The 14,418-nt window shown below is 38.3% G+C and overlaps 1 protein-coding gene across 5 annotated transcripts in view; it reads right to left on the reverse strand.

The window, feature by feature from the left end:
* FGF14 (fibroblast growth factor 14) overlaps positions 1-14,418 on the reverse strand; it is a 384,596-nt gene that overhangs the window by 32,071 nt on the left and 338,107 nt on the right. The window lies entirely within an intron of this gene.

The following is a 14,418-nucleotide window of genomic DNA, read 5'->3' on the forward strand; positions in this document are numbered from 1 at the left end:
AGTGGGGTTTTTGCCCTGCAAATTTCTGAGCTCGCCTGCCTAATCTATAATAAATGTAAGTGGATAACATGCTATTAACTCTATGAAGACAAAAAAAAATGGTCTTTTTCTGGGGTGTTTGGACAGTTTCAAAGCAAATTTTTCAAGAATAACAATCCTGTGTCTCATTCATTGTGTTAAAGATCATTTTGATCTCACTCCTGGCAGACTAGGGTAAATAAATGAAATGAAAATTATTGTTCACAACCTAAGAGTGACAAACTAACTGCTGTACTACCCAGAAGGCTTACTGCTGGTCTTAAGTAAATACTTTCACAAATTCGGAATCCTGGCTTTGATAAGGATCAGCATCTTCTCCCTGGAACTTCCATCGCAGGGCAGATTTCTCCGGCCCTCAGAGGAGACGCTGAGCTGAGCGCCTGTGTGGCCGTTTGCCAAGCGATACTTTCGTGGAACTCCTGGAGCAAAGCATCGCACTCTGACACATTTTGCCAGCTGTCCTATATTCTCAAGCACAGTGACAAAATAAAACCATCTCATTATTTGACTATTACCCATGCTAATCCATGCTGCTTGGCCAACCAGTGTGAAACTAAATAGCCGATGACATTTTTTAGGGGGAAAAAAAAGCCCAAATCTAGGGGTTTGCAGGACTGTGGAATTACTCCAAGAGGCTTTCTGATGAGTCATTATCCAGCTGTCTGAAGCCTTTGGCAGCAAATACATTAAAAACATATTATGACTGCACAGCTTTCGCTCTGGGTCCTTGCTCCAGATGGGGGTTTTTTTGCGTCTATGTACTACTGCTCTCTACATTTTTTGCAGGATATTTATTCATGTAGTGCTAACTATAATAATTGCAGAATATTTATTCACTGAGAATTCTGCTTATACCTCAATATAAAACAGCTGTTGGGTGGCCTTGGATGATGCTGTTTAAAACAGCAGTTATAAATATATTATTTCCTCAGACTACACCTGCATCGGCCAAATTTTCCTGCCTGTCTCTTTTTCCACAGGTGCCCTGAGGAAGAGTTTCATTCTAGGCAATGACCTACATTAGGGCAGGCTTGCTGCTGCAGCCCCGGGGAGCATCATTCAGTGCTGTTCTGCCTCCCCACTGTGGAGCTCCAACTCTGACTTGTTTTTCATGCAAAGTCTCTTGCTCAGCTTCAGTCTTCCAGGGAATAACCTGAACATCTTAAGAAAAACGATCCATAGGAACTATTCAGAAAGGATTTAATTACTTGATACTAGTTGTCACTGAAAAATGCTCTGCTCATGCCAGAGAGAGAAAAAAACACCAGGTAAGAGTAGGAACACTCCTACTCAGGAGAGGTGATTCTTCTCCTCCACTCCACTCTCATGAGTCCCCGCTTGAGTGCTGTGTTCAGCTTTGGGGTCCCCAGCATAAGAAGGACATGGACCTCTTAGAGCAAGACCAGAGAATGTTCACAAAACTGATCAGAGAGCTAAAGCATCTCTCCTATGAAGACAGGAGGCCAAGAGAGTTGGGGTTGCTCAGCCTGGAGAAGATAAGGCTGCAGGGAGACCTTCCAGAGGCCTTCCAGTACCTAAGGGGGACTATAAGAGATGTAGAGATTGACTTTTTACAAGAACCTTTAGTGATAGGACAAGGGGGAATGGCTTTAAACTGAAAGAGGGTGGGTTGAGATTAGATATTAGGGAGAGATTCTTTACTGTGAGAGGGGTGAGGTACAAGAAGATGTTGCCCAGAGAAATTGTGGATGCCTCATCCCTAGAAGTGTTCAGGGCCAGGTTGGGCAGGGCTCTGTACAACCTGGTCTAGTGGAAGATGTCCCTGCCTGTGGAAAGGGGGTTGCAATTGGATACATTTTACAGTCTCTTCCAACCCAAATCATGCTATGATTCTATGTCCTGGTCTGTTTAGGGTGTAACTACTATGAGTACACCCTCCTAGAACACGGGAAAAAACTCTACCCTAGAGTACAGATATCCAGTAGCAGTGGATATAAAGGGTCTCTTCTGCATAACTCTAACTATGAAGTCTTATGCAGCCTGTTGAGAGACAGATGTACCTTCACAGAGTGACCCTTCGCAACCTATGATGTTGAAGTAAGAATGGTTCTCCTATACTGGTCATAAAGAACACATGAGGCAATGTCATAGGACAATCATCTCATGCTGATTGCTGAAGTTCAGAAAAAAACCCCAAAGCCATTGGGTGTGGAAAAAATACTGAATAGTAAATATGTGGCCAAGTGTTATAACCATAAGCAGCATGTCCTTTAATAACTTATGCAAATGAATGTACAATTTCTCTTATTTTGTGTTTAGTGTCACAGGGATCTATACTGCCAGCAATCCATCAGCATCTAGCACAGATACTCCTCTATAAATAAAAACACCGGGTGAGCACTTAAAAACAATTGGCATCAAGGAATTTTGGGGCTTGAAGTGGTGCTAGTGTTTACTACTCAGCTTCATTGAGTGCACACTGCAACAGAGGAAAACCCAGAAATATCCCTATATGTTAGAATAAACTAGTTATAAAAAAAAGTATATTTAACTATTTAAAAAGTTTATTAAACAATCATTGGCTCATGCTCCAAGTTGTGTTCAGATACAGAGACCGTAGGATCCAGACAATAGGATTTGCACTCAAGCCCTGTGAATACAGCCCACAAGGGTTCAATTATAGGATCAGGCATAATACAGTTTGTGAAAGAGAAAGAAAAAAGAAACCAACAAATGACAGTTGTATGGCTTGTGGTAAGTGAAGTTTAAAGACGATTGGCTAGTACTGCTCAGGCAATCTCTCTACATCTCCATACTACATCTATCACCATAGCAACTGCAGCCTTGGAAGTGTTTCCAAGACTCTAAGAGCAATTAATTTCACAGGAGATGCAAAACTGTATCCCTGTTCTCTTATAAAGGAGTTAGATGGATCACACCAAGTACCCCAACAGCCTAAATACAATAGTTATCGCAATTTACTTTGTAGGATCTTTTACTCACGGTTTAGATCGTTACTCAATAGTGCATTACAGGCATGCAATTTTAGGAAGGTGGAGAACAGGCTCAGTCCACCAAGACTGGAAACCTGTGAGCTAGTCCAAGGCAAGTAAGAAATCCTGGGCAGCAGTTTGGTCACTGCTTTAGGTGACACGGAATCCAGACAGCAGACAGTCTGCTCCCAGCAGGACATGCAGCAGCACATGGACTGGGAGAGGTCTATGCTAACAGATCTCTCCTCATCTTCCTAACTTGTGGCACATAGGCTATCTAAAGAAACCATTATCCCATGTAAACAAAAGCTTTCTCCACAATTGTATGGCATCACTAATACTTCCTCTTATATGCAGCAGCCAAACAGGAACTGACACCAGTGTTTGTGCTCTGGTCAGTGGCTTTACTATCAACTAGAACTCTCTGCAAAAAATCATACTGCTGGAACAAAACATCCTATTAATCATCACCCCACAATGCTCAGTATTTCAGAAACCAACACACACAGACAAGCATGTTGAGAGAGACACGAGATACTGTGATTTAATTGAAAGATAGAGATTCTTTCTGGACAGAGAGTTAATATTCTAGATAGAAGCTTCAATAACACAATGGTTATAAATTAATTTTATTAAGTATATTTTAAAAGATGTGGTTTTCTAGAGACTGAGATGTCATGAATATCCAGGTTCAGAGGAACTCCCTCCTCCTCATCAGTCCCCCTTTACTTATGGTGCTCTCTGTGTCCCACCTTTGTGCTTATGCATTTGATCAAAAAATGCATGCTCTTCATCTGCACCTTGTTTCTGGCTCACAACCACCCAGCTTGGAAACCAGTGTTACCAGTGAAACTTTAGGCAGAATATTGCACTTAAACATCCATTTCCTGCAGTAAAACACAGAGAAAAAGGGCAATGTACTTAAAGTCAGCTCCTGCATACTTGGGAAGAGGGACAGTGCCTGAAAGTCCTGGCTGGACTGGCTGGTTCTGGTAACATCTGACCTGGCACCAGCATAAAAACTGCTGCTTTTTCCTCAAACTGCCACTCATCAGCAACGGTCTTCCTGCAACCAGGATTTCACCTGATTGCTCATCATCATTAGTAGCCTTATTTCATTGCTTTCACTACTAGTGACTCCTTTTCCTTTCCTGCCTTGTAGTTTTCAGAGCCAAATACTTGGAGAGCTTCTAATTATCATTATTTCCTCCTCATGGACTCCTAAACTTATCATGGTGTTCCTCAGTTGGTATTCATTTGCCCTTTTAATCTCTTGGGCAGGCAGTTATCACCACATACCTACTACTTAACATTACCAGCAATCTTTTCTTAAATGTTATGCATAAATGTGAAAGTATTGGAAAGGTCATAGCAAGCATAAGAAGCAGAGTGGTGGGACTACACTGAAGCAGCAATTAAGAAGCCCACTTCAATTCAGTACTTATATTTGAAAAATATTCCTGTTCACCTCAGCTTTTCATCAGGGAGGGATGAGGTTGGATAAAGATTTTGAACCCAAACCTATAGAAAAGTGTCTGAAGCAGCTCCTCAGACCACAGGGCGGTCAAGGCAGCCAAGATACAAAAGTCCTCCTGGTCATGGTGCAAAACTGTCCCAGCCTTACCTGAAAAATTTCACTACTCATGTCACCATGGGTTTAGCTGGAAACTGCATCCCTCTTCTGGAACTTTAATGAGCATGTGCTGGATTAATTACTTGTAAGAGATATTCCCAGGAGCAGAGAATGCCCCAGTGACCCCAGATCAGCTTAGCAGTGCTATTTACATTCATACAAGACAAATCATACCTGCTTTGGGTGCTCTCACATATACTGTCCAGGCACACTGACAAATGGGACAATAGTCTCTACAGCAATGCAGTATCAAATTATAAAGCCATTTATCCTGATTTAAATCATTTACAGGTTTGGCATATTCGATTTTCCTACAGTCAAATGATTTGCTAGGTCAGAGGTGTTTATTTGCACTATTTTTCATTTCAGAACCACACAGTCAAAGTTAGCTACTTATTTAAAATAGTTTGATAAGCTCTATTCAATAAATAAATAAATAAATCCCCCTAACAATCCAGAAGACAGAAAAAACTTAGAACTCCTGTGTTGCTACAAACCCCACACTCAACAGAAGACCTGAATGAGGACTTCAATTATCTGAATTTGGAGACTTTCTAAAGAACAGTTTAGTTTAAACTAACCTAAATGTTGTCCAGCAGCTCCTGAGCTCACCAGATGTCACTATAGCATCTCCTAAAGCCACTATGGCCCAGTGACAAAAATGAGAGTCAAGCAGCTGAATCCCAGCTTGATGACAATAAGGGTTACTCTTAAGCAGAGAAACATTCAGTTAAATATGAAGAAAATTAATTAGCAGACACTGTTTGTCATTACAGTAGGGCAAAAGAGCTCGAGTATGAGCCAATAAAACTTTTTCTGTAAGTGAAATGCCCTGTAATTATTTGAACTAAATTACATTATCATAATCTCGGACATGTAGTCACTTCCACTCTTTTTTCAGAGCAAGAACTTTGTCTTCCCTCTTCATCTCTCTCACAAATACAATGTAATCCAATTAACATTTTATCTAACCCTTATCAGCACCTTCTTCAAACAAGTTCTGAAAAGGAAATGAAAAAATATATTCAGCTGTGTCTAATGAGGAACTCAAATAGTCCAAAGTACTTTTCTATAATTAGTGGGAAATAACTGAGAGTTTTAAAAGACTATTTCTCTCCAGATATGTGTACACTGCATGTATGTACAAAAGAGAAAAATTTGTGTCAACAATACATCTTCATCTCTCACAAATAGAAAAACAGCTCTTGTGGTACAACTGCGTATTAAAGAATATGCTATATTTTTAAACGTAGGTGTATTGCTCTTCAATTTGCATGGGCTCCAAAGAATGCACCCAGAAAACCCAAAAAATTTAGCTCTGGATTATAATTATCAAATGTATGCTGTACAGAAATGAGGTCTTTGGGGCTAAGTTCTACAGTGATTATCTAAATTTCTGCTGTGCTAAGCTTTAGAAATGAATGTAATATGTACTGCAGGGGAACAATACTACCAAAATTTTAACAAAACTATTAATTTCATGCTTAGGAATATCTTTATCACCAGAAATTAAATCTATTGCAGCTACTTCTCAGTACTGTTTTTGGTCTAGTGGGTGGCATCCCTGCCCATGGTAGGGGGGTGGAACTGGATGATCTCAAAGATCCCTTCCAAGCTATGATTCTATGATTCTACTTATGTAGCTAAACACTCTTTGCTTTAAATTTTTTGCTGACTGACTTTGCAGTTTGCAATAATGCTTCCATTAGGTCTCCTTGCTTCCAAAGGTGCAGCTCAGGGTACCATGTCAGGCTGATTTTACTCTTGTGCCTTCAGCCATAGTTTTGCTTCAGCAATGGTAGCTTTTAAATATTTCAGTCACGTTGTTGGTGTGATCCTCGAACTGCACCAAGAATTCAAATAGAAAACTATTTTTGTCTTGGTCAAGTGAAAGGGACAAATCTGGAAAACATAAAACACCTAATTGCTTCTTGGCTCTGAATACAAAAATTGAAAATTGCCTATAATTGGAAATTACATATTTTCATCTGTACATTTCTGCTGAAAACTTTTCTTCTGTTTTCCAAAGTAAAAACTCTGAAACATTGAGAATACTGTTATAGAAAGCATCTATCACTAAGCTAAAAGAGTGGAGTGCTACTATGATGCTTGTTAAATGGAAGAGTAAACAGAACACTCAATAACCCAGAAAAGAAAGTTGTACTTTTTTCTACCTGGAATAATATCATTATTTCCAACTGAATTGAACTGTCATTCTTTTATTCAAACAATTAAATCTGAAAGATTCCATGACACCATATCAATGCCAACTAGACAATTTTTTCACCCTTGGCTGGAAATCATGATGGTCCTCCTTTTTTTTTTTCATCACTGTTCAAAAGTGCCTCAAAAATATTCTAAGAAATCTGAGAAACATTTGTCTTGACAAATTGAGGACTCTACAGATGAAACTGAAATCTGTGAATAGCCAGGAGGTGAAATACAAAAAATTAGTAAAAAGAAAGTATACACTCAAACATTAACATAATCTCCAAAAAGAAGTGCCCATAGGGTGAGCTTCTGGTTGAGAGTAGGATATATAGAGGATAGAGCTGGAGGAGCTGGAAGACCTCTAAGGCATCTTTACCCGGTGTTTACCCTCTGCAGAATGCCATTTCCATCATTTAAAGATACAGTGAAGAGAACTGTCTGTTTTTCTTCTGAAGAGAAGAGTCTGTTTACTCATTAGACTTCCAGTTGATGAGCAAACAAACCTTTCGTATTCACAGTTCGAAGCACACAGGGCCCGTGCATAAACCTTTACCTGTAGGCTCTCACTTCACTTTCAGATATCACGGGTTACCAAAGTGAAGCTGAAATCACCAGCATGCTTCAAATACCACTGATTTGCAGTTGTAGGTCTGTAATTAAAAGCCGTGTTTGACATCGGAATTTAACTGACACCCGTATACATGGCTTTAGGCTGGTCTCCACTCTCATTGTGGTTTGCATAACATTAACTGAAATGCTTCCCTTGAAGGGAAACTTTCTGACAGCCAACTGAGTAAACAGCTTGGGTTCCAATTCCCTTCAATCATCCTACTGATGTGATCCAGTAGGAAGTGATTTTAAATCTGAACTGTCACTAAAGATCAAAGCTCAAGGTTAAAATAAGGAAGAAACAGATATCTGAAGTTTTTCACAAGACAAAAAAAAAGCTTCAGACGGAACTGTGTTTTAGTTATGCCAACTTGGATACAGACCAAATGAATAACAGCCTGTATGCTACAGAGATGCAAAGAAGTTAGGAAAACCCAGACAAATAACTGAAGCAACCTAAAAAACCCTCTAAAATGCCCTTTCCAACCAAACATGTTTATTAAATTATGACTGGTGCTAGGAATGCTGGATTGAAACTGCTGTAGATTTGGATAGGAGAGTTTTGGTATTAAACAGATTAGCAAGAGCTCTTGCTTATTAAGTCAGAATTGTATCTATATATTGAGATCCAGTGACCCTTTTCACAGTCATTGTTAACTAAGGACAATTCACAAGATGTTTTTTTGGTACATAACAGCCTTCTGTATTTCACTGCTTTCACTTTTTACTAAGCAAGAAGTGAAAAGAATTGGAGTGCTGTAACTGGTTTCCAAACCAGAAGATAGTATTTTGAGAAGAAAATTTTAACTAGCCATAGATTAAATGCAAGTGGAAAACCCCTTTTAGTCAACGTATTACTTTCACTGTAATTAAGTGCTTTTTCAGACTATACATCCTGTGCATGATATGCTGTGAAGTAGTTTTTAAAGAAACGGACACTTCATGTTCAAAAGAAACATACACTTCGTGTTAAAAAAATTTAATTAGACAGATATCTCCATCTACACCCAAAGTACTGGAGCAAGCCAACCACTTCTCTTCTTTTTCACACATCAGCAAATCAGCCCTGAAGTGCATCTCCCCAGAAGCTCACCTGAGTGCTCTGAAGGATTTACATCCTAATGACAACTGAAGAAGCCAAGAACAGCAAACATAATTTTTAACTTAAATTTTGAATTGAAAGATATCTATAAAATTAAACTAAGCATCCAACTGCACCAGTGAAGGGCTAAAATAAACTCCTTTTTTTGAAGATCAGCTTGCACATGTACAAAGGCTTGGACAGACACAAGATTTTCCCCAAACAACTGCTGACATGTCTCCTCAGACACCTCCACAGTAAATGTTTCACTGCACACATGGCTGAAAACACTATTTCCAGCCTAGGGGGACTTTGCAGTAAATCTTACAGTTCTCAGCCTTTAACTGAAAAGTATTGTTCATTTTAACCCTGGAAGAGATTGGTCACAAATCACCAGATTTGAAATGTCTACAAGGGCTTTTTTTGTTCAAAGTTTTCCTTTGTAACCTATAACAAGAAATTTCATTAGGGACTACTGGAAGCAGGGCACCTAGGGAAACAGGAGAATACACAAACATGAGAGAATGGAAACATACTGCTACTTTCTCAAAATTAAATCAATGTTTCTTATTTACTTAACTGGTAATAAAATTCACAGGCTTCCCAGTATTTGCCTTAAAATTATGGGGACATTGCCCGTTTTGATTTGCAACGTGCTGACTTCTTCAGTCACACCACCAAGGGGGACTGTAAAGAAGCACTTCTTTATTACTCTGTAGGCATTGCCATCTATCTTATCTTAATCAATTTGAGCACTATTTCAGGAATGATCCCTGCCATAAGTCAGAAGCCATGCAGCAGCACTTCAACCTTTTCAAAGCTCAGACATGATTTCAAATGTTTTTGCAGTTCAGAACAAAGATTTCTTACTGTGTGGACCAAAAATCCTTTATCATTCAGCAAGGGCGGTGCAGAGGTACCACCACTGTTCTTTCTCCTTACTGACCAAGGAAATAATTACTACTGAGAGCTTATGAAGAGACTATGACAGAATGTGAGACGAGTGAAAGTAAGTGATTTTTATATATATATATATGTATATATATAAAAGAAAAGCTATTTGTGTTTACATTTCTAGTTGACAGATCATCTGTTTAGAATGGAAGCATATAAGGCCTACAAGAAAAATTGCACAGTAACACACTGTGAAGAATTTTTGTTCGGATGCCTTTCAACGTGACTGATTCAGATGAACAATAATAAAAGTTTCTTTTCATTTTTAAGAGCTTCATTCAAGCTCTGACAACCAAAAAATTCTTCCAACAAGTTGCACAGTATAGAATGAATGCAGTTACTGGGATGCTTATTTTATGTATAATAACAGACCCTTTAGTTTAACAAGTCATTAGAATAAACATATGTCATACCACAAAGAAAAGAGATGAAAAATTCTTCTCATTATCTTCTCTCTCTCTCCCCTATTCAACTACAAGATTATTAATTGCAGACAGCAAAGGAAAATGTCTTCTTTTATGTGCACATCTGCATAGTTATGTGGTAGAGACATTCTATGATTCTATGAATTTCAGATACAAAGTAAAATTCAAAACGTCATGAAGCAACCTTCCAGTGCTGCATGAACTGATTTTAAACCACAGAAATTAGCACCAAAAAAAAAAAAAAAAGTTTTTTGAATTTAAAATCATAAATAATTTTCTGTCACTTCAGCACAACACTTGCTGAAACTCCCAGAGTAAATCTCTTGCACTATAAATTTTATTTCTCTTTCCCGTCATCTCCCACCCAAGGGAACCCCTAGAAGGGAAACACTGGCAGGAGTGCCCTCACGGAAATACTGCCTGGAACACTGATTTATACATCTGGCTGAAATAGCCAACCACTGGATGTCACTGTTACTCCACATGAAGTAAGCAAATACACCCATGAGATTACCACCACCATAGAGTAGCTGTCTACTGTTAGATACCTCAGAAAAAAACCCCAACAACAAAAGCCCTTTGAAAAATGCAGTGAATTTAAAATTTAGGAGGAGTTCAAAGGAAAACCATGCTTGGAAAACAAAGGCTTAGGGAAGCTCCAGTGCAAAGGGTGGTCAATGGTGGCCTATGTAACTGTGCCAAATTTTGGCTTTGAAAGAAACTAAAGGAAAAGTTGGCTTTTCCTTCAGAATGGGAGAGCAGTTTCTTCTTCAAGACCTTTGTATTTCTGGCTTCTGGGACTCCAGGCCGTTTCCAATTGCTACCAATTATATATAGCCATTGCTCTGCAAGTATTTTTCTAGTTGGAGAACATGACTTATTTAGGTAGCACTACAAAGACATATATGCACATATTAAAAAAATTCCTGTCAGCTGATTACTCCTCAGCTGAGTATCCTTATAGGGAATGGCTTTCAGTTCCATTAGTTTTCCCACGAGCTAATTGGTTTTCTGGTGTAAAAATGTTATAAGCTGCTTCATATTGCATTGTAAACAGAAATTTCAATATTCTTACAAGGGAAAAAAAAAGATGCTTATCTTCTCCCTAGATTGCAAAAACTCCCTTCTTGATCCCAAGTGATTTTCTCTGTGCCAGCCTTCAACATGAGACTGCTTCAATCTACTGGATAAGGCAAAAACCTATTTCTTTTTCTTTTGTGTATCATGCTTCACCAAGCAATTGTTTTATCCTTATTTTAACCTCCTCACCTGGCTGTCTCTACTATTTCCAGTAGCCCTTGAAAATAACTCAGCTTGCTATTTCCAGCATCACCTCCAAGAAACAAAATGAGTCTGAGGCCACAGAATCTGAAAAGAGATCTGACTTCAATTTAATGTGTAACTAATTGGGCTTAACCAAAAAGTATGCTCCTAGTAAATGTGAACTCTGTATAAAAACAAAAGTAGCCCTCATTTGTAAGGGGTTATGATTTCTTATTAACACATTCATGTTATTTTTTTTAAAATTGCTTAGACTTCCATTAGAAATTTAATCTGATGATTTCTTAGATACTTTCTTCTTTCAAATTAAAAACTAAGTGTTAGGAATGAAAATAAAATCAAAAGTTCGTAATGAGAGTTTGAAAGGTGTCTAAAATAGGCAATCATAAATAAGGAAATACTGTCCTTAAGTATCTTTAATTACAATGCCTAATTTTACCTCATGTATGTGATAACAGAAAGAGAATTTTTAAAAGTCATCTACACATTTTTCAATTTCTCTCTGCTGCTAAATATATACAATATTACTGACCTTTTTTAGCCTTGTTAGAATAGGATCTCTATGTTATCAATATTAACTATGGGGAAACTATAACTCCACTGAAATACAAATTAAAACTCAACACAGTGCCTCCATTTCCAGACAATATCTAAATCCGTTGCTCTAGTTAGATGCCATATGATTTTATGGGGTTTCTGGTCACATATTATATTTTTTTATGCTTCTAATTAAGCTTAAAGCTGTAGAAAAGCATAGCAATATATAATCTGTACAATCAGGAAGATGAAAGTATCTGGGACTCAAATATAAAAAAAGCATATAGAATGCCCTAAAAATGATCCACCCATTTATTAAAATGCAGTGGAAAATGCTGTTTTAATGATACAATGAAAGGGATTTCCAAACAACTAAAAAACCAGAGTTCATACAGCTTTTTCACTACAAAATGCAACACTGATTACATATTTTACGCGACAGAAAAACAAACAAAAAAAGTATGGGTCAGGCATTAAAGATTGGACAGTCATGTAAATTCTTTATGAGTTAAAGATGCAGGAAAAAAATAGCCACAGTAAAAATATTTCAATCAAACCTAGCTTTTTAACCACTCTCCTAGCTCCACATGAGCGAATATGAGAACTGACCTTTGTTTAATGGCACATCAAACCTGGCTTGCCATTGAAACCGTCAGGACACACGGCTCCAGCACTTCACAACATGTAGATGGAACCCTACATGTGATGGCCACAGACTCTGGCCACCTGTTCCTGTGACCAGGATATTGACCACAGTTTAGTAATGAAATTGAATTTTGTGGAACCATTTGTATTGATGGAAATCATTCACTGGAATAATGGAGTATAAAAGGCAGGCAACGACATGGCACATCACATGTTCCCTGGCCATAAAATAGATTTTTGCCTAGAGTTTAGACTTGTTTGACTTCTCTTTGCACTTACCGACTAGCCAAAGAATATGTGGGTATTTTAAAACCACAATAAGCAATAAAAATTCTGCCACCAACCATGCTTTTAACTTCAACAGAAAGGCAGAAATTGGTCAGAGAAGATTCATGAAAGCAGAAAAAATCTCTTGAAACATCTTTCTATTGTCTTTACACTGTCATGATGATGAAGCCTAGGCAATAGGGAATGGGGGTGAGGGTAGCAGGGGAGGAGAAGACCTGATTACTGGAAGACCTCATACAGTACATTACCAGACAGTGCAAAATGCTGAAATTCCAAGAAAGGACCTTGAGGCATTTCCTGGCCTTAGATAAGTCCCAGTTTGAAATTTTCTCCCTTTAATCTTTTTGCACTGACTTTAAATGATTCCCTCTTCCACGGTGGGTAGTTACAGCTTCTGGTGCTGCCTGCCACAGAGGAGCTCTGACATTGCAAGGGGATTTTCTTTGATCAACTGTAACAAAACCTGCGTGTCAGGCTGCATTTTCTTCACCCTTCATAAAGGGATTGCTCATTAAATGGAAGGTAAACATATTAAGAATGACAATTTCCATCCAATCATTCAATTTATGAAAGGACAGACGCTCCTTGCAAAGTCAAATAGTATGGCAAGGTTATCCATAATAGGGATTTTACAGTACAGCTGTCAGCATTCATAGATCATCTGTTTACCAACAGGTATCACTGTCACTGTCCTTGGGCTTTTCCTGAAGCAGGGGAGAAAACTGACAAATGACAGAAGCATGCACAGGATCTATGGCCTCGTGCATTCAACAGATGTTGATCCTGCAGAGGTGACCACTGCTTTCAGACTCATTTGCAGCTGCATCCTTTGTTTATGTAAGAATAAAAGAGAAAAGCTCAGTGACAAAGATGCCAGAACCACACAAACATTTAAATACTGTAGGGGCTGATCATGATTTGCTTCTGAGCTTGGTGCTTATTACTGTGAATCGTCTTACTAAAAATTAATGGAAGTACTCAAGCAAATAGAGCTTCTAATTGCCTGAGTCTTGAGGTCCACAGGTGTATAAATGTAGATCTTTACACCCACATGGAGTCCCCTGACTTCCCCCAAAAAACCTTTATTTAGGTGAAATCATCTGCCCACACTGTTCTTTTTTTAAGGATTAGAGATGCAGTTTGTGGCATAACATACCAGGCAATTTTTCTGAACTTCAACAAGAAATTAATTGCTTCTGGTTCAGACAGACAAGGAGAAGCTATTGTAAAGACACAATTTGAGTGCCAAAATAGAATTAGGATTGACAAAAATGTGAATATAGAGACCATCCAGAAAGTTTTTGCAGCCACAAAGAACATCTGCTTTTATATGGTCTTAAAATCCTCAACTAAAATTTGCAAACAATATTTAATTTTTTAATGGTTTTCCTGCGTTTCATTTGAAAGCTACATAGTCTTTTGGACATGTTGATGATCACTCACCAATATTTGTCTCCAGCTTCCACTTTACAGAGACAGCAAACATTGAAAGACTAAAGACCATGAAATTCATACTGGTGTCTCAACATGACACTGTTTCGTACACATGTCCCTGGCCTTCCTCTACCTTCCTCCTCTTTCAGGTCTTATCCAAAGCTTACAGAAGTTTCAAAGTAAGTAAAAACATGAAAGCTCAGAGAGATGGTAACGCACTAGATCCAATCTTTCTGTTTGAATAGTTCCTAGGGGATATGCAAGTAAAGATGACATCAAAAAATTTCTAAGACTCAGTTCTTTCATAAAACCAGCCCTTAAAATTCA

Source organism: Corvus cornix, chromosome 1 (assembly GCF_000738735.6).
Source record: "Corvus cornix cornix isolate S_Up_H32 chromosome 1, ASM73873v5, whole genome shotgun sequence".
NCBI classification, from domain to species: domain Eukaryota; kingdom Metazoa; phylum Chordata; class Aves; order Passeriformes; family Corvidae; genus Corvus; species Corvus cornix.